Source organism: Arachis stenosperma, chromosome 1 (assembly GCF_014773155.1).
Source record: "Arachis stenosperma cultivar V10309 chromosome 1, arast.V10309.gnm1.PFL2, whole genome shotgun sequence".
In the NCBI taxonomy this organism is placed as follows: Eukaryota; Viridiplantae; Streptophyta; class Magnoliopsida; order Fabales; family Fabaceae; genus Arachis; species Arachis stenosperma.
Genome location: NC_080377.1, coordinates 120950295 through 120976940, shown reverse-complemented (window position 1 = coordinate 120976940; position 26646 = coordinate 120950295). Strand labels below are relative to the sequence as shown.

Genomic DNA, 26646 nt, shown 5'->3' with positions numbered 1-26646 from the left:
CACAAGAGGGAGATTGTAATTTCTTCGATCAACCTTCTATTCGAATACAACTTCAAAGAGAATATCTCGGATGACACTGATAAAATTCTCTGACTCGCGAAATGACTGTGCTATGACATTATGAGTATCAATCATTTGCAATAACTCAATTATCAATTCTTCATCCATCTCAGATGTTTGCCTAAAACAATCATTAACCACAAAATATTTAAAACCACACAAGATACAATTTCAATATGTTTTGATAAATCATTATCAACCAAAAATGATTAATAACACATTATAACGGGAATAAAACACAAAATAACTATCCGTGACAGATATAAACTGTTTTTCAACACAAATAACATTAAAACACAAGGAGATAAAATAAAAAAGATTACAACAAAAATTCAAACACACATACCAAAAGATTTCCGCCTATGATTATCTCATGCTGAGTGTCGTATATATATAACACCAAGAGACGTGAAGGCAAACATACTGTTATAGGATCGAATATTTTTTTGGAAATACAAACTCTTCCTATCATGTCCATTAATCAAATTATATAACAGATCTGGGGATTTTTGAAGATAAGGTAATTGAATTTTCCCTTTTGAGCAACAAACAGTAAAAATAGGTCGACTAATTGTAGAATCTCTTTCAACACGTTCTGATAACCAGAAACACGCCCCACAGATTGAGCATTCATAGTTAGGATCACCAACATCAAGACAACCTAATAAAAAATAAACAAGAAAAAAACATGCATAAGAATAAACTTTTTTTTTATCTGAGTTAGATGCCATGAAAGAGATTGAACATAAAATGAATAAACCATTAGCTTATTGATATAATATATAATAAATAATTGACTCGTTTAAATTTTGTGAAAAGAATATATAGGAAAACACTATTTCTCTATTTTATACTGCCGAATAATATCTCATCACAGAAGCAGAATGGAATCTATTAAAACTAACTAAATAAGATTTTAATTTGAGTATTATTGAATAGCGGATGATCAATAAGAGAAGCAACTTGACTTAATGAATTTATCGAAGGATCATATATTTCTGATTGGTCTATATCATCCATTTTAATTAAATTATAGAAATTTATGTAAATATATTTAACAACCAAATATAAAAAAAATTCATGATCAAATAAGAAATGAATTGATTACTTAATAATCAACAAAAAATTGAACATAAAAAATATAATAAACTACAAAAATCAATATAAAGAAACATTGATTTATTAAAAAACAAAATATAGATAAAATATAAAGCATATTCAAGAAGAGTTTATTTTCTTTTTTAATGTTAGAATAGACTTTGCTTCATTATTTAAATTATTCATACTAATTATGTAAGTTCATATTATATAATCCAAATCACAATTAGAAATATTGTTGTGTTTTTTTATACTTTAATGACTCTATTGATAAATAGCATTTTCCAAATTTTTTAAAGAACTCCCTTTTTTCTTTCTTATTTTAATTGAGTCATTAAACCATTTTTTTCCTTAAATAGTTTTAAAGGCTTTGTTTTTCTTTTAATTGAATTCATGGAGATATTTTTTTTTAAAATACATCCTAATACAATTGACCAAATCAATACCAATAATAACCCTAATAAAAAAATGAAGTTTGTTTGAGGAATATGATTGAAACAAAAAAGATATTATATAAACCTAACAGGAAATTTCAAGATTTAGAGGACCAATGGAGTAATTAATTTTTTTAATATGCAATTATTGAGATGGTACTAAATGAATTTATTCATACGGTAATAAGTGAGATATTAAATTAAAAAAATATAAAGTACAGAAATCTCCTAATATATTTAATTTGGAATTGTATGGGTTACTATTAGTTAAATCAAACCTTTTAGGTATAAAACTGCAAAAAAACAATAGTAAATCAACAAACGAATGCGTTATTACATATAAATCAAAAGACCTTAAAACATAATCTAACAAAAACAAAATTGAACAGGAATAAAATACTTAAACATATTATTGTACCTGACAGAATAAAAGTTGAACTCTGATAAACATTTTGGGACACATCAACTAAATTTTCTAAAAGAAAAAAATAAGCACAAAACATTGGAAACATAGAAAATAAACATGGAAATTATTACAAACATAAGGATTAACCGCAAAAATATAAATAGAGCAACAAAAATTACCAGAATAATCATTCAAAGAAACAACAGGCGTCGAGGAATGGAGCACCTATAAAACATTAGAAAAGGAACAAAATTAAAAAGACTCCAATGGATATAAAATTATTGAAAATTGAACCAAAATAATAAAAATATCACAAAATTAAAATCAGTACCAACCTCTTGCATTTCGATTGTGACCTTGTGTTCGTTTTCTTTTCAAAGAATTTCTCCTATATTCTCTAGCAAGAATAGAATTCTGAGACATCTTTGTTACACGTACTAAAAAAAAAGAGTTTGAAACACAAACCACGAAAACTACCCCTAATTCATTGCAAAAAAGGAATTGACATTGTTAAGTACCCATAAAAAAACATGTATTAAAAAAGGACGGGTCAATAGGAAAACAAATTGTCAATCTATTAACCAACAAATTTTCTATCTTTTCTTGGGCAAGTAAGTGTTGGAGCTAACTTTATAAAAGCTAAACAAACCAAAAAAGAACTTACATAACCATACAGAGTTTTGATAAGGGAGAAAAGCAAACAAAATAAAGTATTCTAAAAAACACCAATAAGTAAATAACATGAAAAGATAAATTTGTACAACAATGAACAAATAAAAATAAAAAACTGCTGTATTTCATGAAAATGTTGATAGTGACATGAACAATTACATATGCCTATCACTCCTATGATAAGGAGGATCCCAACATCTGACAACCTATCCTAGTATGTAACCTAAACAGGCTACAACATTGAAAATGTGTCCAATCCCTAGCAAAGTCACTATTACAAAAAGAGGGGTTGAAAATACAGATACTTGAAACATAACCAGATCCAACACAAAAGGAAAACCCCTATATCTGACAATCCTATTTGTTGGACACAATCCAAAAAAGTCAAACCAAAACACCATCCAGCCAGCACGATTACATTTCAAAATATTTGGAATCACAAGCCTTCTTAATCACTTGTAAATATACTATCTAAAATAACTACACCTACACACAGCAGCTCAATACAACAACTTCAATCACACCCCATTAACCTTGGCAACCTTGGACCCACGCTCATCTACAACAGTAGCCACTTCTTCAAATTGGGGATTCAAATTCCTCTTGCCCTTGGAGATGACAACATCATTGTCATGAGTAATCTTTCCTCCATATTGGCAACGTGCATGGAGAACATGGGACAGCGCATCCTATGACAAAACAAAAATAATAAAACCTATGAAAGTCAGTCAAGATTGGAAAATCCATTTAGAAACAGCACACATAGGAAGGAGGAAAAAAATGTATATAACAGAACCTGAGTTTCCTTTTCTGGTGAGCTAAGCAATATATCCAGTTCAGAAGAAAGATCATCACTAACAGTATCATTGGTGGGTGTTTTCTCATCTTTCCCATCTTTACCAGTAACTAACGCAGAAAACTCAGACCCTCCAGAAACAGCAGACTGTTTTTCAGCAAGAAAATCTATAAGAACTGGAGAATTACATAAAATCCCACAACACTCACCATCAACTTTTTCACTTTTGATACAACTCTTTGAAGACTCCTCCTTAACACCAATTTCCCCTTTTCCAAACAGGACAGATTTGTGTAAATCAGGCTCCTATTCACATGGCATAAGATTTTAAAGACACATTACACCATAAGAAAAATTCACCAAAACAGAATATAAAAAGAAAGAAAGAACAAAACATGAATTTACACAATCTAAGGATAATTATAGGAATATGTAACCTTTTTTGGAGTAGACTCATCATCAGCATCATAATTGGGAAGTTCAAACATGGTAATAATGGTAGGATCATCACATATTCTCCTAACTCGGAAAGTGCCATAAAAGGTATCATGTGGGACACCTTTGGTATCAACCTTAAGCAGTAACTTCTTTGAGCCCTTGGAAAATGGGAGGATAAGTATCCCCACATACAAGCTGTTTTGAAAGTAATACATAGGAAATAGAGAGTTTAAGTAACAAATATCACATCCCATAAACTGAACAAAACAGAAAACACAAAGTAAGTACATACACTTGCATCTCTTTGAACCTCACTAAACAAGTCAGCACATGATTTCTTAAGCAAATAAGATGCCTCACGATCAAAGAGAAGGAAAATACCCTCCCCACTATGATCCTCAACTGTTATTTTAACTTTAAATCTAAAAAGAGGGAAAAAAAAGGAACACAATCATTCAGAAAAAATAATACCAAGAAATATCATTCTTACAAACAATCCAGAACACAAAATAAAAATACACTTTCAACAAAATTTCTGACCTTGGAGTGACATTGGTTATGTGCTTCAAACAGAAATCACAGTAATATACACCATTCTGAGGATAGATACCCTTTCCACACACACAAGCAGAATACCACCAACCTCCATCCTCAACAATACCTTGGATTGTACCAAAAATGATAAAAGAACCCTCCTATCCAAAGAGCATTTCAGAATTTGTTAACAATATGAATGAAAAATCAGATCTCGAAATTGTTCTTTGATTCTATTTTTTAGTTCATTTGTACATAAAATAAACATAAACAAAACTAACTCAGATGAAAACAACCTGATTCTTATCTTGAAGTTCTTCAATGGTGCATTTTCTAGTTAAACGCATGAAATCATCTTCCAAGGACACAACTTTACCCTCATTTGCAATAAACAGTGGCTGAGTACCATTCACCCCTTGCTCAATCATACTAAAAGAAACAAAATTTTGATAATACTTGTACTTATTGACACAGATTGGCTTTAAATAAAGAATAGAATAAAAAATCAACAAAATAAACCATCCTAACCTCTGCCTGAACTCAACAACCTCAGGAAGATCAGGATTAAATAACATTTGAGTGGCATACATCACATTTTGAAGGCCTACTTGACCTACACAGAAACACAGAAAGAGTCAAGCAAAAGTTTATTGGAGACAACACCTAGAGCAGCAATGAGATGTACAGAAAACAAATAATGTACCCCTAAAGAACTTGACTTTTGCAAGTTGAATGACTACAACAGGCTGCTCCACATAGCCAGACGCAAGGAAATGATTTACTTGATTAACATAGTCCCCAAACAATGCACATCGCAAAGTAAGACTGAAACTCAAAACATAACAAACAATGAAACAGAAAATAATGAGAGAAAGTGATTAAAACATAAAGATAAACCAGCAGGAATGACTCAATCAACATACTCTTTGGAAGTTAATTCCAGCACAATCATTTTCACAATTTTGCCCTCTTTTGCATTTTCTTTCTCTTCTCCCACTGAAGTTAAAAGACCAATAACATCTATTCCAAACAAACAAAACCTATTAAATATTCAAAGCAACTGTTAAAAAAACATAAATAACAGCAAACAAAGAAGATAGACTCACCAACTAAAAAATCATAATCTTCAGTCATATTCAGCAAATCAGAAAAAGGAAACATGTTGAAACAAGTCTTAGGGATAACATCTTCATCAACAGCTACAACAGTGGTTCGGTGAAGGAAAACCAATTTGAATTCATGAGAAGTTGCTCTATAACTACCATGATTTGAAACAACAGTAAAGTATGCCATTCTATAAACCTGACCCTCAACTATAAGATCCCTAAACCTATTAAGGAGTGGTTTCTTAACTGTAGCTTGTATTTTTCCACACTAGAAATCCAACAAAAAAACAAAATCAGATTAGTGAAACACATAATTTAAACTTGTAAATTTAAAAAACAAGTAACACCATATTTAAAAGAGAACTTAATAGGGACTAACATGCTCATCAAGGAGAATCATCTCCATTGAGTTAGGAACCTCATTGTTACCAAAAGAAGGTACAACCCAAAGCCTTAGAATCCTAACTTTCAACCTCCAAGCCTCTCTAGGAGGATGCATCTTAGAAATCATATCAAATGGAGGAGGCATTGCAGTAAAAAAAAAAGCAGATAAACACAGTTGATGGAATAGATCAAAATGGAAACAGAAAAATTCTAAAATAGATAGAGCTTAGGAGGAAATAGAACAGAGGAGAATGTTTGTGCAATGAATGTGATCAACCAACAATCCTTTTATAGAAAAAACCAAGACACAAGCTCACTTTTTTGAATTCAAGTTGAGGATGGAAATGGAGGGAAAACGAAATCTGAGTCCACATGAATCACCATTCAATGGCATAGAGACAACTGATGATAGGAGCAAAACCTGAACCAACAGAAAAAAAAAAGAAAAAACAAGTGAAAGTTTCAAGAAATCAAGAAATAGGGAGCAAAAAATGAGACATGACACCATACCTACTACAGTGCACCTAAGTATCATTACACCATAGGAAAAACAATCATCAACTACCCCAAAGAACGATTCTACTCATGGCAATGAGAGTTGGTAAATGTCCTAGGTAGGGATACATTGGAAACAGCAAATCAAGGGAAAAAGAAAGTATACACAACCATCAACATAAATTCATCAATCACATCAACATTGGGGAAATGGGTGAGATTGAAATCCTCATAGGTTAGTAATGATTCAGACATTTCCAATTAAAAATATATACAACAACTTTATTGTGTGTGCAGTAAAGATTTTCATAGGAAAACCAGCTCATATCTAAATTTGTTTTTTCACAAACACCAAATAATATAATCCAATTCAACTGAACTGAATAAATAAATAAATGACCACAAAGTTATACATCAATTTCTCTCAAGACCTGAACAGGAGAGAATGGAATTCCGAATGCAAAAATTTAATGAGAGTGGCAAAAACATTTTCCTTTATCAAAGAAGAACAATAATTCAAAACAATCAGCTCTACTTCTATACAACAGGGAAAATATACAGCACTCTTTGCATAACCAATAAAGGATTCAAATGCAAATGACATCACAAACAAAAGGTTTTTTCAAAATCCAAATAAATCACTAAGAAGCCATGAATCAATTGGTATCAATCACATCACCACTCATCAAATACACTACCTAGAACAGAATTCCCTAGTAACACAAACAATGGAGCAATCGCATCTGATTGTGAGAAAGCCTCTTCCTTCTTATCAATCACATCACCACTGACCAAAAAGATAGAAACCCCATACCTTGATACAGATACACACATTTTCAGTGAATAACGTATGGCAGAACATAATTTTCTGTGCAAAACAGACTTCAAGGGAAGATAACCTAATCAACCTATAACTACTTGGAGCAGGGAATTTCTTGTTAGTCAAAAATGTTCTTTTATAGAAACAAGAAAAGAATGGAATGAAATTGACCTAAAATCAAAGCAAATTGTATAAAGGAACTACCAGCCAGCTATACATCAACTTATGTGAATGACATGACTACCAATAGAAAATATTAGGTACAAAACCCATTCCCTCATCATGATTCACAGAACCCACATGCAACCACCAATTCAGCTGATGTAAACTTCATGGATTTGTTGAATATACAGAAAATGCACGGAAAACAAAATATCACTTCTTATCCATCTCCATTAAATACCATAGAGACAACTAATGAGAACCGAAAAACATGAACAAAGACAAAAACAGCAAGAACAACTGAAAATTCCAAGAAATCAAGAAATAGGAACGAAAAAACACCATACCTGTGGCAGTGAACCTATATCTCATTTCACCATAGGGAAGGCAGTGATCAACTACTCCAAACAATCATTGTACCGATGACATTTAGAGTTGGTAAATGTTTTAGTTAGGTACAACCAGCAACCTATACATCAATTCTTGCAATAAAGTCACTACCAATAGAACATACAGAGGGATTACGAATAGCAGAATTGATAATCACATGATATTCTAAAGAAGGAAATAAAGAAGATGAAAAACATTCATAGACCATACTCAACCTTAACAACAAGTGGAAAAGAAATCTAACCAAAAACATGAACCCACACACAAACCAAGTCACATACACAACTTCCAAATTACAATTTTCAGAAACCCTACACAATAATATCTGGAATTACATTGAAACAGATAACAAAAAAGGAACCAAATTTGCAATCAAAGAAATCTCAGAAAATCATACACAATAAAATCTCGCCTAACCATCGAACAGATACCAAACATGATTTTGAATTTGCACAATTATAAATTTCAGAAACCCTAGACAATAGAATTTTGGATAACCATGGAACAGGAAACAAAAATTGACCACATTTTGCACAATCTGAAATTTCTCAAACCCTATACAGTTGAATCTGGGTTAACCCTGCAACAGAAACCAAGATTGATCAGAAAAAAGTACACAATCAAGCGAACGAAAAAGGATGAAGATGAAAAAATGTTTGAATGCACCTGATTGATGGATGGAAGATCTTCCATTTGTGCGTCCACTGGAAGATGGTTAAGCTGGATGAACGGCGACGAACCAAAGTCTCAGGAAAATAGGGTTCCTGAACAGAGCTTCGTAGGGCAGAGTAAGGAGAAGAAAGCAAAGCTCCTAGGGTTTGAGGTAATCATTACTTCTTCAAACAAATCGATTGAGAACGCAGCTTGCGTGAAAAAATGGAAAAAAGGGCAAGTACCTTGCGTAAGCGAGGAGGCGAAACGCACGAATGACAGCGAGTTGACAGAGGAGCACATGCACTCCCTGAAGATCCGAAGCCACCGTGGAAGGGAGGCCACCGTGGAGGAGAGGCGCCACCTGGGACGGATACCGGCGTGAAATGCGGAGAGAAGGCCAACTCGGAGATGAAACCACGGCTATCTATTGTTTGATAGATTTATTTTAAATTTATAAATTTTAATTTTATACATTTTAAAAATTAAATAATTTATAAAAAAATTTTATTTATTTTTAAATATTTTTTATTCTTAATTTTTAAATTATTTTATTAAATTTATAATTTTAAAATAAAAAAATTAATCTCTTAAAAAAATAAAAAAATAGTTGAAAGACTTATCTTTTTTCTCATAAAAATTAAATGAGTGATACATTTTAATATTATAACTTTTGATAATTTTTAAAATTATAGATGATACTAAAATTAGAGGATCGGATTTGTATACCTTAAAACTTTTAAATTTTTTAAAACAAAAATCACTAGTTTTGATTTCAAAAATTACTGGATCCATTTAATTTCATTACCATAAATAGAAAGGTTTAATTTCTATACTTCACACAAAGTGAATAATCTAATTTCTATTCTCTAAATTAAATAATTTCACATTTAAAAATATATCCTAATAATTCACAAATAAAATAAACACCGTTCTCAATCTAATATCAAAAGTAAAGCTACAACACGCTAGTAAAAAAAGGAAAATGCCGTGGTGCTAACTCAAAAAGTCAGCATAAGAGCAACTCGAATGCTAAGAAATAGAGTTCTTCTTCTGACATATGGAGACTCAATTACCATTGAAATGAAAAGGAAAGGAGGGCTCTTCACGTGAATCAAGGTTGAGAATCCCTCTAAACAGGAACTTATAACAACCAATAAAATTATGCCATGTGATAAGTTAATAAAAAAAATAAAAAATATATTAAATATATATTAAATAATTAAATTATAATTAATTTATTAATAATTATAATAATTTATTATATTAAATACTTATATATCTATTTAATTAATTATTTATATTAATTATTTAATAATTAGTTATATTAAATTATAATTAATATAAATAATTATGTTAAATCAATATCAAATATTATTTATATTGTTATATTAAATTATAATTAATTAAATTTATTTTACATAAAAAATAAATTTAATTTTACATATTATAAAATAATTTTTAGTTGGATTATTTATTTTTATTTATAAAATTTAAAATATTAACCAAATTTAAGTTATTTATTTTAATATTTTATAATATTGAATTATTTTGAATTTATAAATTTAAATAATATTATTATAAAAAAATAATAATTATATTAATTTTAATTACTTTAATTAATTAATTAAGTGGGACCACAATAGAGATTAAAGTTAGTTCCTTCTAATGGAGAATAGAGAGATTCTTTAAGTTTCTATTTATTGTTTATGACGCAAAAGCTGATGTGGAGTTACTTTTTATGATAAGTGAGTCATAAATAAAGACTAGAATGAATTCTCTACTGGAGATGGTCTAATATGCTTCACAGTGTATCATGGTTTGTAATGCTAACACCTGGATATGGTTGTCGTTGATGTTCTTCCGTTTAATTAAGATTGGTTTCTGTTTTGGTTTAAAAAATACTAGTGTATGTTCCCATACTCTCTGTACGAGATAATACATAAAATTATATAAAAAAATTTATTAAAAAATTAAATAATATATATAGTAATTATTATTATAAATATTTTATAAAGTTATAATTAAAATCAAACTCTCAGAATTTTTAATATTAAAATATTAAAAATAATTAGTATTTGTTTTAAATCAATTTGAGTTTGTTAAACCCTTAATAAATGGGATATCAATACGTGGTTAGACTTGGCAGGAGTTTTTGAATACGTGGGTACTCGACCCGTCCATACCCGGATGGAGAGGGTAATAACTTGACCCGAGTCGGGACATATTTTGCTCAAGACAGGGTATGGTCGGGTTTAGGATGTAACTGCCCTAGATATATACATATAAACACTTTTTAGGAATTAGGATTTGTCTCACATCACAGATTCAGTGATTCATAGCTTCAGTCTATACTCTATAGCCACGCAAGATAAACTCAGTCATCCTCACCCAAAATCTTCTTCTTCACAAAAAACCGCATAACTCCCATTATCGTTGTTGTTGAGTCCATCGCCGCCTATCCCTTCACAACTCCCATCTTCCTTCACAGTCAGAGACGGACCCACATTTAATATAAAGGGGGCATTTGCCCCCACAAATTTTTTTAAAAAAAATTAATACTTATATACATATATACCATTTATTATATTATATTTGTCTCAAAATAAAATATAAATAGTTTTTTTGTATTTTATATTATACAAAAGAACTTTTTTTAACTTAACACATAATAATATAAATTAAAACTTAGTTTTCTAATTAAATAAAAATTAAATTATTAGTGATTTTTTTAAAAATTGTTTAAGATAAAAAAATATATCATCTATATATTAATATACTGTAATTATTTTGGTTAAAAAATATATTTATACTATAAAAATTATAATAAGTAGATTTGACAATTAAATATGAGATAATAAAAATTAAAATAATTGTTTAAAAATATATATAAAAAATAATATTTAATCATGTTAAAAATAAAAAAAGTCCTTATAAATATTTTTTTGTTATTTTAAATATTATACTATGTGTATGAAATTATATTTTTATTATTTTAAATATTATAATAATGATTGTGCGTATATTTCTAGTTCTTATCAATATGTATCAGATAGTTTTAATTTTAAATTTTGAATATATCTAAACAAATTTAGATTGGTCAAGTGATCAACTTAATCGTTCGCTTAAGTAAGTATTGAGGGTTCGAATTCCGTCTCGTATGTATAGCAACTCGTTGCCAGTCAATTGTAGATTCTTAAATGGAATTCAAATTCATGACAGATTAGTCCTTAACTAGTTGGGTATCGTGGGAAGCAAAAAAAAAATATCTCATACCTAAATTTTATTATATTTTTGCCCCGTTACTAAATTTTTCTAGGTCCGTCACTGTTCACAGCTCATGTCATCATCGCTGCTCATCCCGTTACCGTCGCTGTTGAGCCCGTCACCACCTTTCTCCTGCCGACTCATCACTTAGTCACCGTCGCTATGAGCCCGGACGTTGCCGTTGTAGTTTCATCTGAATTTGTCACCGAATAAAATAGAATTTTTATTTAAGTTGAAAATAAACATGCATGAGATCATTTTTGCATGTAATTTCTGAATTTTCTCATCCAAATTTGATCTATGTGGTTGAATATTTTAGTATGGGATCATTGTGGTTTTGTTGCGACACTAATGTGATAAAAGTTTCGGTAATTTTATAACTAATATATGAGATAGACCAAATTATTAAAGTAATAAGAGAAATAACATTCAGATTTGCGCGTAAAATTTATAAGAGGTGATTATCTCAGGAAAATATATATTTATAACCCAAGTAGAAGATTGTTAAAAAATTATTATTTCTTAATATATTTATGGACAATACATATATTAATTATAATCGTAAATTAAGTAATTTCACATTAAATGACTTATATAATGGAGATCTCATTTATTGTCATAAATGTTGAATTAAATAAGTCATTATTACTTTTGATTTGGATAAATGAGATTAAAATCATAGATACTATTTTATTTGAGTTTTAGGGTTTAATGAGTGTCACACTCAAATATAAATAATGACCTCAAGATTTTGGTCTCCAACACATCAAACTCGCTTTTGTAGCTCTTTTCCCACAGTAAAATTGTGATTCAACCCTATCAAAAATACAGAAGGTTTTGGTTAACGAAGATCAAAGAACCACAAGATAATTATAATTAATTTAATCAAATAATTAATTTTAATATAATTAATTTATGTTAAATAATCAAATAAATTAAATATAAATATGTTTAATCTAATTGTATAAAGAAATAGTAGATTTTTTACGATTAGACATATTATATATATATATATATATATATATATATATATATATATATATATATATATATATATATATATCGGAATAAAATATCACTTTAAAATGAGATTATTATTATTAATGACATATAAATATTAAAATTATATTAATACATTAATAGAAATACATTATTATAATAAAAGATTGCAAGAATTAAAATAACTGAAATTTATTAATTTTAATTAGTTAAATTAGCATAAAATAAGAAAGAGATGATTATCCAGATTAAATAAATTAAAAAATATTACTGAACAAAATAAATGTAACAATAATTATATTACTAATTGAAAAAAAATCAATTTAATCAATTCAAATTTTTATTGAATATAGACAATTAAAGATTATCAATGAATTAAAATAAATAGGATATAATACATTAAAGAACAATTTTGGTTGTATAAATAATAAAATTAAATTATTATATACAACTTTTTACTTTTTACCTTATTATGATTGAAGTTAACATTAATGATAAAAAACTAATTTTAAATAGTCCCAATTTGTATTTATAACATAATTAAAGCACAATTCATAATTTTTTATTTTGTGATTAATAAATATTTTTAAATTTTTTGGTTAAGTCTTCTGTATTTTATGATTGGTAATTTTTTTTTTTTTACAAAACACAAATTTATGATGAATTATTACAATCATAATTAATTAAAAATCAAGAAAAAATAAAAAAAAATCAATTAAAAGATAAAAAATTGAGTAAAAATTTATTTTGAAACTAAAAATTTGTTAATTGTGCTAGAAATTCTAAAAATTTGTATCTTATTATATAATCAATTTTATTACTTACTCTAAGTGTATTATGCATTTATTGTATCTAAAAAAGTATATAATGTTACAAGTATAAAAAAGATGAAACTCTTCAAATACATGGTATAATATATAATTTAAGAACAATAAAATAAAAATATTTAGAATTTTATAATAGTATTTAAAATTTTCAATAATGATAATATAAAGTGTTTAAATCGACCAAATGAATTCAATAGTTATTCTTTGCACGTCTTATTTAAATTTGAATTTTAAAATTTAATTTGTATCTTTTTTTTCTTAATATAAATTATTTTTTATAAAAAATAGAGAAAAAATTTATTAGACCAAAAAAATATCCTATAAAAAAATTATTATAAGGAGATTTATAATTAGATAAGAAAAGAATAAAAGTATTAATAATAATTAAGAAAAAGAAACAAAGCTTGTATTAAAGAATGTTAGAAAAAAAATAATAAAGTTCATATTAATAATAATGCTGAGGAATGATGTTGCTACTTTAGGCTTCTAATCTTCATCTTTGGCCATCTTTTTTTCTTTTCTTTGCTTTTTTTTTTAAAAATTATCAAGTTATAAAAAAATAAAGAGCAATTCAAGAAAACGAAAATAATAAGATCAATAGTAACTATACAAATCAAAATACATAGGAGAAAAATAAACTATTATAGGATAGAATTAACATGAATATATTTCATCATTAAATAAACAAAGTTAACGCACAACAAAAATAGGAAGAGATGGTAGTATTAAGAGGGAAAAAACAAATATAATTAAAATTCATACATTCAAAATGTGTTTGAACTTTGAAAAATGAGATGAGAAATGAGAACATACAGACACTTGGCTTTAATGAATCTGTTTACACCATTCAACTCAGTGTTCTTTAGCTTTTTGTTTTCTTCTCTTCTATTTCATATGAATTTATTAGTGCCAAACATGCATCAGATAGAGTGTTTTTTAACTCCATCCTAATCCATATATTATCTTTGCTAAACAAAATATGAAAGGAATAAAAGACGGTAAATAAATTAAAGTTATTATTATTTAAAGAGAAAATGATAGATTAGTATTTTTGTATTTTAAATTAATTAAGATCTAAATGAAAGATAATGTTAATGTAAAAAAATTAAATTAAAATTAACTCAAACATTGATATTTAAATTATAAAAAAAATTGATTTTCATATTTTATAAAATATCATATTGCCGGTAATTGTAAATATGACGCTACTTAAAATTAAATAAAGTCACACAGATAAACCAAATAAAAAAATAAAAATAACTTAATCTTATATAAAATTCACCTATAAAATTATATACCGAAAAATGAATTTAATTTTAAACAACAATTATCAATACTATATAAGGGACACACTATTCCACTAAGAGTGATTGTCATAAGGAATAATTTTCCAATTTTCTATACTAATATTAAAAAGTTTATATAATACTATATAATAATATTATCATTATTGATCAATACTATATGATATCAAAATAAAAAAATTACCGTGCTAATATAATATTATCAATATTATATAAAATATTTTATATTTATTTTTTGTGCGTATATAATATTTAATTAACACATTAAGACATATATAATATTTCGTTAATACAGATATATAATATAAAGTAATTTACAAATTATTTTATTGAATATTATAAATTAGAGTGATTTATAAATTATTATTAATTCGAATATAATGTATAATTAAATTTAATGAATTTAATTAGAATAAACAATAAATTATTTATTTTATTTCAGACTTTATAAATGAATAAATTAATTAACTAATATAACAAATTACAATTAATGTAGTAAAATTAATCAAATAATATATATTATAATAAATTATATTGATATTTAAATATCAAATCAAATTAATTAGTTGATATAATTAAGTCATGGTAATAAATTGTATTGAATGAGTTAAAATAATTAAATCGAAAAATACTCTCCAGAACATGTCACATCAGCTCCATCATTAAGCTCCATCATTAAGTGTAAAAATCCGATTTTTATATAATAGAATAGATAATGTTAATAATAATTATTAATTAATGACATTATGCTAATGCACGGGTCAAAGCATTGGAGGTAACAAAAAAAGAATGGGTTCCGAAAAAAATCATTAAGCAAGTGGATTTTTTGAAAATATAATATTCATTCCATCGAGACAAAAAATTATTCATTTAATTTGCATAAAAAAATATGTTAAATATTAACAAAATTCTAATGTTCTTACTATACAAAAAAAAAACTTATCATGCTGATCTTATGTGTGGAGATATTAGAATTAATGAGATTAATATTTTTTAAAAGAGGATGATTTTTTTTAAAAAAATTTTGGTCATAATTTTTTTTTGTCATAATTAATTCTTAAACCTAACTACTCATCCCTTTGTCCAAACATCAAACTTTAAACTATACACACTACATACTAAATTTTTATATCCTTAACCTTAACACATTATCTAAGCTATAAACTCTGAAATCTTCACAATCTAAATTAAATAAAATCTAACCAATATAGTAAACTATGTATACTAAACCATATAAATCATAATCTATTTATCTATTCTTATTATATAAAAATTTATACAAATCTATTATAAAATAAACTTGTGCTATATTAATTTATGTGATTGTGTCATGTTATCATTGAGATAAACCTCAATGTAGTTCCTGAAGTTGCACTCGAGCCTCGTAGTAATTTCTAAACTTAAAAGTTATTCATATTCATCCCTTAAGCTGCACTCCGGGACTCAAACTTGTCCTTCCGGCACATTCTATCTGCTTGGCGCTACTGAAAAACTGAGTTGGTATCCTTCATGACACGTGTGCATTACAAAAATGTCGCCGTATTGGCTGTGGCGCCAAAATGACATGAAACGAGGTCGTTTCACGCTGAAAACTTTCCTCCCTCAACGTTGCACTAACGTATTGTCTCCCCTCTCTCAAAACATAAAACAAACACACAAATTGAGGTTTCTTCTTCTCTGATATACTCACCAATGGCGTCTGTGCGATTGCATTAACCGCACCGATTTCAGTCGAAAACTTAGGCTCTGGAGCATCACTTTTGTCATCTCCTTCATACACGAGTTGTGAGGTAAGCCAAAAATGAAAAAAATGTGATTTTTCAATTTTTTAATGTTGTTAATTTAATATTCACAAAATTTCAGTCCATTTTTTTCCATTGTAATTTGTGGGTATGAACGCTTCTGTTTTGTGCTCTGTGCTAAGATTTGATCAGAACTAGGTTTGATCAATTCCATATATGTTTCTTGTGTTTTGTTGATATGGTGACTGATGGTTCTTGCATGATAGATAGAAGGATGGGAATTCATGGTCACCCTCTTGATTTTGATATGGATAACAAGGGTTTAGATTCAACATATTAGTTAACTAATTATTTTACTTTGGTTTGCAGGCGTTGTTTTACTTAGCTCTACGATCAGCCCGTGAGATGGTTAAGGTGGATGATGGATCCAAGAATCTGGTTAGAGAAATCAACAACAGGCTGAGTGCACTCTCATTCCACATTAGAGAATACTATTGGTTGGATGTGAAAAAGATGAACGAGATATTCCGGTACAAAACAGAAGAGTACTCGTTGGATGCCACGAACAAGTTCAACATATATTTAGAACAGATTCCTCTGTGGCTAATGGATTGGGTTCCACAGGAAGGGGGATATCTCATTGGAAACCTTCAACCGGCACACGTGGATTTCAGGTTCTTCATGCTTGGGAACCTGTGGTCCATTGTTTCATCTTTGGGTATCCCAAAACAGAATAAGTCTATTCTGAATCTCATAGAAGCAAAATGGAATGATCTTGTTGGCCACATGCCTCTTAAGATATGCTATCCTGCCTTGGAGTCTGAGGAATGGCGCATAATCACTGGCAGTGATCCAAAGAATACGTATAATTTCTTTAATTCTTTCCCTTTTATGGTGTTGTTTAGATGTTTTAGTACTTTGGTGACTTTATAGTCAGAGTTGATTCTAAGATACATTTCAACTTGTGCAGCCCTTGGTCATATCACAATGGTGGATCTTGGCCAACACTTCTATGGCAGGTAAATTTTTCTTTACGGAAATATTATGACTATGGAAGTTCAATGGTGTCGTTTTATAATTATTTACCCTTTCCCCTTTGGTTTAATATGTGATTCATTGGTGAAAATTCAGTTACAGTTGACTTCACATGAAGTGAATAAGTGAGAGTCGTTAGATAATTTGACTGATTTGACTAAATTTTCATCTAACGACTCTCAACTATCAACTTCATGTGAAATCGACTGCACCTGAATTTCCATCGTGATTCATTTTTGTCATTCAGTTTACACTTGCATGCATCAAAATGAGGAGAACTGAACTTGCTGAGGATAAAGTTGCTTTGGCTGAGAAAAGGCTTCCAGTTGATTCATGGCCGGAATACTATGACACTCGCACCGGCAAGTTCATCGGGAAATAGGCCCGAGTGCCCAACTTTATCAGACATGGACATTAGCCGGCTTCCTTGCATCCAAGATGTTCTTAAAGAATCCTGAGACAGCAGCCATGTTGTGCTGGGAAGAGGACCTTGAGATTCTTGAGACATGTGCTTGTGCACTGAGCAAGAGTGGCAGGGCTAAATGCTCTCGCGATGCCGCCAAGTCTCAGATTCTTGTTTAGGATTCTGCCAACATTGTAAATAGTACATTCTTGTTCCACATTGTTGTGACTGTGAATAATGCTCCTTCTTTTCACTTTTATACATTTGTAAATATCTTGATTTTCATTTTTCTGTTCATATAGAATGTTCCTTCAGAGCATTTATTTTGCTTCCCCAAGATTCTACCAAGTATAAACAATGTCAGAAACAATTATAGCATGATTATTGTGTTTTCTTTCAAGAAATAGTAGATGTCTCAACCACCAGAACAAAGATGAACAAACACATTAAATACTAAGTGCTCAAAAAATATCTGGTGACAACATTTTCTACTTGTCAAAAGAATATGACTAAAGTAAAAAATTTGAAACTGAATACTCTCAGCTGTGTTGTTCGCGCTTAAAGACGGAGAAGACAAAAACAGAGAATAGAAGAGAAGAGAGTGAGCACTATAGGCTTCAAAATTAGAGATTAGGATTTTAACTTGAATTGAGGGACCAGGACAGTTTACTTTGCCAGTTAGCCACTGTAATGCCCACGTGTCCAATAGCGCCAGGTGGACAGAATGTACCGGAAGGACAAGTTTGAGTCATAAAGTGTAATTTTAGGAATGAATATGAGTAATTTTAAGTTCAGTGACTACTATGAGACTCGAGTGCAACTTCAGAAACTACATTAAAGCTTATCTCTGTCATTATTTTTGCATAGACGGCAATTTTACAAAATAAAATAATAGATATTTGTACATAAATGGTACAAAAATAATTAAATTTAATTTAATACCTATTAATATTCAATTTAATTAAAAAGTAACGGTACAAATATAGTTAATATCTACGTTAAAACCTTATCAAAAAAATATCTACATTAAAACTCTAATAATAATAATTTACAAATATTTAAAGTGTGCAATGACACATTAATATTCGTTTATTATACATATATTTCAATATATCATAATTAATAAAGTATATTTATAATGTTATACTATATTTTTTGTATTCTCATTTTCAATTAATTTTTGTCTCTCTCTATTTTAAAAAAAAATATCCAAATAAATTAAAATAATACTTCAAAAATTACGTTATAGACTATCATTTGTTAAAAAATATCAACAAATAAATATAGTTTAATTTTCAAAGTTCGAATAATTTATTTATGAAAAATATTCACACGAATAAATAAAAATAAACATGATTTTTTAGAATTTATTATATTTTATGTTAAAGTATATATAAAAAAAATTATTATATAAAAGTATTAGAAAATATGAGTTAATATTTAAAAAGAGATCAACCTCACAAAATTTTTGTTGTTGTTGTTTATTTATTTTTTTATTTTAAATAATTATATTAAATTATACATAAATTATAATTTTTTATAAATGAGTCTTTAAATTTAATATTAATTTAGATATTATCTAATTAGTTTATAAACAATATAATACTTTTAAATTTATAATATATAGTATAATTGATTTACGAATCTTAGTCTAGTTACTATAATTCTATTAGCAAACCCTAATAAAAAATTAAAAATCTTATTTCTACGATATTTTAAAAAATACTCTTTTTATTCTGCAAAATCAATGATTCCATCTAAAAAAAGTTATTGTCATCCTACATTTCATGAATATGCCTATTAAACTAAAGTGGGGAGCTTATACGGTTAGAATCTGATCTCAAGTCTAAATAGAGGATATGGTATGTATTATGTAAGTACTTCTTTATTCGTTTGATTATAAGCTTTAGGCTATTTCTTTTTTTAATTTATATTTTTTTGTATAGTCAACTGAATTACATATTTATACCAACAGTTATCCATGTTTTGAAGCTAAAATACGAAAGCTAAATTGTAAATTTCAATGGCGACCAAGACTGTTTTTGAAGAGTTTAGAGTTCTTTTTACTATTAATAGTTTCCAAATAAAAAACAAAAAGGTTAAGTTTTTTTCTTTAGAGTTATGTTATCCCTTTGGTCTTTATGGTATTGGGCCTTAAATCTACTGTTTTATAATATATAGTCTGAAAAATATTTTTTATTGTTGTGAATATATTTTTGTTACTTTTGTGAGTCTAAGTTTTAATTAAATATATTGGATCCTATTAGTATTTATTGAGTACTATCAATTATCTACTGCTGTCATTTGCCATTTTCACTGTTCATTGGACACTCTAAAGAGATCTTATGTATGTTTCTTATATTGGATTCATTGCTATGTGTCCTGAATGTGCAATATCAAATTCTTAGAGGTTGTTTTTTTTCTTTTCCCTCTTAAACTAAAGAAGCTATCTGATTCAAAATTCAAATTTCTCAATTAAGATGTGTTTATAAATAGAGCAAGTACCACTTGGTTGAGTCCCAGTTTTCTCACCTCTTTTTTGCTCAGTGTTATTTTCTTATAAAGTTTATTTTAGTTAGATTTTAATTTTAATTCTCAACCTTCTCTATATGTTTTGTCTTTATTATCTCAACACTTGGTGGGTTGGCTATCTCAATTATCAAGTATTTCTAATTATTTTGTAAGTTTGTGCCGTTTGAAATGATTTCTCGGGAGTGATTTTATTGAAGCTTATTCCTAGATTTGATTGGGGCTAATGATGCTTATAGTGTTTTGGGGCATTGGCCAGATCTGAGCTCTTATGATGTGGACTTGTGCACTTTAGAATTCTACTATGTCAAGGTGTCTCTACTTTTGACGCTGAGGTGTTTTTAAGGTTTCATGAGAATATTTATGAAATTCACCTTGAAATTCATTTCTTTGAATAAAATAACAAAAAAAAAATACATTGTATTTTCAGTTGATGGATACTAAATTAATAATGATTCTATTATAGTTGCAATTTATGTATATAAAAAAGTTTATCTGGATGAGAGTGCTCAAAGTGGATAGCCTTAATTCTAGAATTCAGGAATTTGAAGCTCAATTAGTTAAAGAGAATGAGGAGTGTAAAAGGTACTATATATTTCCTACATTTACATGTTGATTTTTAATTAATAACTTCCTTACATTGATTATTCTTTGCCAACAATGTTTTTTTTTCTGGTTTTTTTTGTTCAATAAAAAATTCAGAATCAATTCGGGAATAAAAAAGTTTATTAGAGTGCACAGAATGAGTTAAATAAGCACTGTTATGAGAAAATTGTCTCTTTTATATAGGATTAAAAAAAATCTCCTTAATATCTTGGTGTAATTTTTTTCCGTAGTGATTTGATGTTGTGAATTGTGAGTGTTCTTCTATTGATTCTTTAAACTTTTTACATCATACTTTGCCTCGCTTTTTTTATTTTTATTCTTTTTTGTTTTTCCCTCCCACTTTTGTATTTCTCTTTAATTTTGTTTTTTATTTTTACCAATTTTTCTTTTGTATAAAGCTTTTATTACTATTAGCAGCATTTGGATTCTCAAAGCAGTTTTTGGTTCACTATGAGTTTTTGTAAGAAGTGGGACGTGGCCATTTTGGGTACATGTGCTCTGCCAAGGATAAAAAAAGGACCTTCAAGAGCCATGAGGTTGCTATCAAAAGCAAAGTTTTCAGTTTTTTTTTTTTATAATTAAAGCTTTGGTTTTGATCGAATTTCATGTTTTTAGAGTTTTGGTAAAGGTCTCAGTTTTTATTTACATCCAATTTTTTTCCTTTTGCACAGTGGATCTTCAAAAGTTAATGCTGTACTAGAGTTGGTTGTAAATACTCTTCAACTTTGGTTTCACACTAATTTTTTTCTCTCATTAATTTGTTTATTTGATAATTATTGGATAAATTTTGCTCTCTTATATGATTTTTTTTCGTTCAGCTAGAGTTGCGGACTTGTGGAGAAGACTTTGTGTCCTAGATGTACAATAAATTTACTGGCACTATTCTAAAAGGTATGGTCCTTTTTACCTATTATCTTTAGATTCTACATTATACATTGTGCTTTCTTATTTATTGTTTTCCAATTTCCTTGCACATATCTCAAAATTTTCAATTTTGTTTAAATAATGAGTCTTTGTTTATGGTCATTATTTTTGGCTATGATAACCTCAACTATCTTTTGGAATATGTCATGCTTATAATTCTACTGTTAATAATTATTCTTTGCCTTGTGGGTAAAATCTTTTGTTTATTGCTAATATAATCAAAGTTACTAAAGTTTATTATTGTGTCAAAAGATAATCTGAGCTTCTCATTATATAGGTGTAAATGATTAATTCAAAGTTGCCAGAGAACTTTATTAGTATTTCAATTAGGATATTAATCTGCTTTCAGAAATTGGATATTTATTAGACTTTAGAGACTTCTAAACTTTTAGATAGTTAAAATTTTTCTACTGGTGAAGACATTGATGATTGCCTATGTTATCAAGCTCTGAATGGGTTAAGAAATATGCTTATTTAAGAATCAATTTTATAAGCTGATCAAATATGCAGTTTTGTTAGATTTCTTTTGGTTTTATAATAAAAGGAAGAAAAAAGACACGAGATTTTGAGTTGGGGTTCTTTTTTTATACCATAACTTTATTTTTATTATCGATGTATAATTTTGTATTGTAACCAATATTTTGGAGAATATATCTCTTTTTTGTGATAAATAATCTAATTTGGGGATCACTGCTATGCAAAAAATATAAAGTGTATAAAGACATCTACTATAGCATGAACTGTTGGAAAATTGTTTCTACTTTTGTTAGTTTGTCTTATACTTTAAAGTTCAAGTCATATATTCATATTTATTTAGCTACCCTTTTGTATCAAAAAATGGCATATATGTATGTATTCTTTAATCTTATTGGTGTTTAATTAATTTTCTACATCTTATTTCATCTTTGCTTTTGTTTAAAGTGTGATTCGTGATGGGGTTGTTGAACATTTTAACTTTTTAAGGGTGTGGTTTAGTGGCAGCAACCGAAAGAAATCATTGAATAAGTTGCAAAAACTTGTGTGGGAACCTTCTATTAATTGTTATAGTGACAATGATGGTCTTCCTTAACTTCAAGCAGCATTAATTAGAAAGGTAAGCAAAAACGTTCTAGACTGTATCTTTTTCTTACAACATATAAATGTGTGTTAACTGGTTGGAACTTGTTTTTGGAATGAAACTTGGTTTTCAATAAGGGTCAAGTGCGCATTAAGTTACAACGCTTTTCAGTAGTTGAAATTCCTGAAAATTGGTGATCCTTTTCTATTAACTCCTATGCTTTCGATTGTAGTTGTGAGATGTAAACAATTTGCACAAGTCCTAGGTAATGGTTACTACTGGTGCCAATCAGGTGATCAATCCTCATAAGATATAAATGTGTTTTATAATTTTTTTCACGACATAAAAATATAACACACACGGTTAGTGAAGATAATGTACTTTATAAGCATTTCAGTTTCCATTTCATACCTTTATGTTTATGTGTATAATGTATTTTTTCCTTCTTGGCTTCTCTCGCTTTGAACTTGGAAAGGAGCATAGTTGGGGAGAGATTTTTTATGGTAATGAATTGGTGGTCAAATCCAGCATCAATGAGGTAATTTATGTTAAGAAAGGCAACGACTTCCCATGGTTTCTTGTCACGGATTTTCATAATTTGTGTCTGTGAGGTGGGTAATTCATAGTAGTTTTGAATCATTTTAATTCTTTGTTGAATTCCGTCTCCATGAAGAGAGATTGTTTTTTTATTTTCTGTTAGATTCTTCATTTTCGATATGTAATGATTTGGTTAAGGTTTGCAATTGTGTTTTTGATTTCCCACTAGGGTTTAGTTTTGTATAATGTACACTGAACCATTGAGCTAATAATATGCTCATGCACACTTGATTTTGGTTACAATTACATTATCCATGTTTCAAATTTTGTAGGCTTCATTTCGTGTTAAGGTGATAAGATCTGCTCCAAGAGCGTCCCAAAAAGAAGGAGGCGCCAATATACCAACAAGTATGATTCTGTTTATCACTTATATACAAATACATAAATAGTTATATACTTTTATATTTCTCATGTTACAGAAAGTTGTGTAGAGCACAATATTGGAAGTCAATTACAACATGTCACGTTCATTAATTTGGATATGAACATTAAAATATTACAAACAATTCTTTTGATTGTTATTTACAGAAATAAATTATACAAAATTACTTGATACGAGCAAAGAAAAATTGAATTGTGATAGATATTTTTTAACTATTGTGGTGGATTTATCTTGTGTTTCAAGTTCGGATGGTTCCTCTTTTTTCCGCAATATAATTGTTTCTTATATCATGAGCAAACTTTGTAAGTAAGTTTCACAAATCATATTTGGATAAAGACAAGTGGTACCATGCATGAGATGAGATGACATTGTTTATAGGATGCATATTTTCTTAGATTAGATTAGGCCTCTATTGTATGCTCTTCTTTTAATGATTTTTTTGGTCGTATTTGTTGTATAAAATTAAAGTAGAATTATACTTCCCTTGAATAAATGGGTTGGGTCAAGTAATGTAGCAAACAAAGACTAATAATTACTATGCTTAAATTTATGTTTGAAAATATAGAATCATGATTGTATACTAATAAACGAACAAACATGATATTACGATTTGTTTTTGTCAAATGTTGGAAGGTGTTTAAATATAAGTAGCATGTGTTGGCATGATACTTTTTTTTTATTATTCTATTATGCTTACCGTCACAGAGTGAGTATATGTCAGGTGAATGTTGAGCCTCCCAACATAAATATACATAAATATTTTCGGTAAATTTTAAGATCTGCAAACCAATTGTTATTTGTCCAATGTTCATACCACTTGAAATTTCTATTTAGATCAATCCCAACATATGAAGTAAATGTGAACAAAAATCAAATTAATAAATTAAGAACAATGTTATGTTGACATATAGTAGTATTGTTGTTTATTTAATGGAATCTTAAGTTAATTTTTACTTCAGCAATTCCAGTTATATCTTTTGGGGAACAACTAGAGAGAAATACTAGTACAAGAATGTTTTTCAAGTTTATATAATTTTAGTATTTTAAGTTCCCGATTAATCCAATTAATCGGTCAATTAAATTCGGTTTTTAGAATTTTAAAAAATTGACATAAAATAATTTGATTTATAATTTAATTCTATTAAAAATTGATGTAAAAGTTACATACAATATATCGTTCAACAACATACTAAAAGATACAAATAATTTAAAATCTCAAAAGACACATAAAAAAAGAAATTTTTTTAGTAAAATTTCAATAACTCATAAAAGTTGTCCGAATAAAAGGTCATAAATTAAAGTAATGGAAAATATTAAAAGTTGCTATAATGATAATAATTAATTATAATCAGATTAAAAAAATGGAAGAAGAAAACGAAAAAACAGAAAAAGACAATATAAATTAATAATTTAAAAAAAATAATAAAATTAAAGATAATTTAAAAAATTAAATATAAAATTAAAAAAATTAAATATTTTTTATCTATTAAAATTATACATGAAAATAACGAATATTTTATTTTAAATTAAATACTATTAAAAATTAAATAAATAATTAATTTGTAATTAATGTTTATAAATATTTATTTTTATTTTGTTACACATAATTTTTTTAATATATTATTTAACTCAAATTTATAATTTTTATACGTTCTAAAGTTAAATAAATATTAAAATTTTTATATGTTTTTAAATATTTTTTATTTTTAATTTTTAAATTATTCCATCAAATTTATAATTTTAAAAATAAAAATATAAAAATTAAGCTAGTATATATCTATACCAATATATAATCTATACCAATATATAATGGGATACACAGGTTTGGTATCTAATTCTTTCTTCCTCTTTTGCCCTGTTTCTTTTTTATTAACAATTTGGTTTATCCACGACAGAATTTAAAAACTGAACTACTTCTCATAGAAAAAACTGACACTACGTACTCAAGAAACATGATATTTTAAAATTAAATTTATTAATTATATTTTTATCTTTAAATTTTCATGATATTTTTTAAAATTATTAAAATATAAATAATTAATATAAATAACAAAATAAAAAATAAAATTTATACCAATATATAATGGGAATACAAAAAATATAAATAAAATAGCCCATACAAATAAAATTATGTCAACAAAATATTAATTATTTACTATTTTTTATAAGTATTTCTTATACATAATACCTCATAATATAATAGTATATTTGATGTCCAATATTTATTTTTAAAAAAATATTACACGTACTCATTAATTAATTAATGAATAATGGGAATAAGAAAATTTGGTATCCAATTTTTTTCTTACTATTTTACCCTTTTTTTAAACATTGGATTCAATATAACAAATGTTTTATTACAATCCTCCATGTTTATTATTTTTTTTAATCATCAAAGAAAGAATTTATCCCACGACAGACTACCAAACTGATTCACCATCAACCCACGTAAAAATGAAAAAAAACTGCTACGTACTCACTTTAAAAACTAACTCACTTTAAAAACTAACTCACTTGCAATAAAAACT

The 26646-nt window shown here is 27.7% G+C and overlaps 1 pseudogene; it reads left to right on the top strand.

Annotated features, from left to right (window-relative positions):
• Positions 1-16823: 16823 nt before the first annotated feature.
• On the top strand, positions 16824-18202 carry LOC130932980 (alkaline/neutral invertase A, mitochondrial-like; annotated as a pseudogene).
• The last annotated feature ends 8444 nt before the right edge of the window (positions 18203-26646 follow it).